Here is a 2080-nt window from a genome sequence, read left to right as displayed (position 1 = left end):
ATGGTTTAGTTTAGCTCCGCCCTTCATTTCCTTTGATTGATTGGAGGACCAACCACCCCTAAGTCCTCCAGCCCCGCCCACCGTCTTTTCATTGGTCCGGTGCAGACATCAATCACCCGAGGTCCCTTTGTTGGATAGAGCATGCGCAGTGTGTCCTACTTTTGCTGATATGTTGGGTAATGTGATGGGAGAGTTAACTGAGGGGAAGGATCCCTTTGTGTGAGCTCTGCAGTAGATTTCCTTTATTAATGGAGGGAATTGCCTTCCTACTCATGACTGTATAGCTGTGATTGATGAATCAATGCCATCTGAATCAGTACATAAACACCCCATTTTCACAACATCTGAGATCTTTAGCACATTGTATCACGCTCTTCTTTGGAGACAAGAAAAACATGAAACGGAGCCTCAAGGAATCGGAGCAGGCGTAGGGCATTCATCGCCTTCAGCCTGTTCCCCCATTCTATCAGATCATGGCTTGGCCAACCCAGACCTCAACACCTCTTTTATGCTTGATCCGCATAGCCCTCAACTGCTCAATAGTTCAAAAATCTATCTGCCCTCTTTTAAAATAATTTGAGATAGAATCTTAGATTCCCTACTGTGTGGAAACAGGGCCTTCAGCCCAACAAGCCAAAACAACCCTCCGAAGAGTAACCCAACCATTCCCCTCCCACATTTAACTTTCACAAAAGTTTAGGCGAGAAAATTCTAGCCATTCAGTGAGAGAAAAAAGCACTTACTATTTCTAAAATCAATGTTCCCTTCTGTAAAGTCCCCTGGTTTGAGACTTCACTGGTGCTAGAAGATCTAGTCAACATCCACCCTGTCAAACTCCTCAGAATCTTGTTTCCATAAGATCACCCCTGCTTATCTATTCTTGGTAGGTCAACCCTTTCGTCGTTGAAGTAGCTAAGTGAATCTTTTTTGAATAGTCTCCGATGTTGGTTTATCCTTTATTAAATATGGGAGCTAACATTGTATACAGCACTGCAAGTGAGGACTCAGCAACAACCAGTGTGGTTAACCAATCCTCAATCCATTCCAATACATTACCCTGATACAATGAGCTCCTAAATTGTGCAATTAACTTTTATGTAGCACCTTATCATATGCATTTTTAAAATTCAAATACAGAACATCATTGGATTGCCCTTTATCAGCCCTGCTTGTTATCTCCTCAATGAACTGTCATAAGTTTGTCAAATATAGTTTCTCTTTCACAAAACCCAGTCTACCATGTTTAATTATAAGCTTTTCTAACTGTCCTGCAATTTCTTAAGTTAATATTCGACTCTGTAGATTCTTTCAGTGGATTTGCTAAGCATGATTCCCCTCTCTTAAATCCATGTGGACTCTGTCCAATCCTGTCACTGTTCAGTAAGAAACTTGACTGTACTCCAATATAGTTAGTAAATGTATCTGTATTTATTTTTAAAAATTGATTACTTATAGATGCTGGACCCATGCAATATCAATTAATTAGTAACTCTGAATTTGGGTTATAATGTTCTTTTTTTGTTAATTCCTCTTCATATTGTGTTATGCAGACAGCACCAAGTGATCACTCTTAATTGTGAGTAACTTTGAAAATAATATTTTTTAAAAATGACATCCCAAAATGCTGCCTCATTATTGTGCAAGGAGGATTTTGCATTCAATAGTTTGCAGATAAAATTGAACAGATTTTTGCTGCAATTTGATCAGACTGCAGGTTACACTAAAGTGGCAACTCTGTTGTCAAATTCTTACTTGACACTGCCCAAGGCGATACTGATGGGACTTCACTTTGCCATTCTTGTTCACCAGCTTTATTTCCAGGTTTAATCTTATAATCATTCTAGAGCTTGTAAGTTTAGACAACTTCTCTTTTCGGTACATATGTAAATATCATAATGAAATGTTGCACTGAATGGTACCAAATCTGAAATTAGTCTCTAATCTGATAGTAACATGGTCTGACCCTTCTACATATGTATTGGCATAAGTCTATGCCAGTTATTTTTCTGAAGCCTGTGATGCCTGATGAAAGGCTTATGCCCGAAACATCAACTCTCCTGCTTCTCGGATGCTGCTTGAC

This window comes from Chiloscyllium punctatum, chromosome 4 (assembly GCF_047496795.1).
Source record: "Chiloscyllium punctatum isolate Juve2018m chromosome 4, sChiPun1.3, whole genome shotgun sequence".
Lineage (NCBI taxonomy): Eukaryota > Metazoa > Chordata > Chondrichthyes > Orectolobiformes > Hemiscylliidae > Chiloscyllium > Chiloscyllium punctatum.
Note: the sequence above shows the minus strand (reverse complement) of the source record.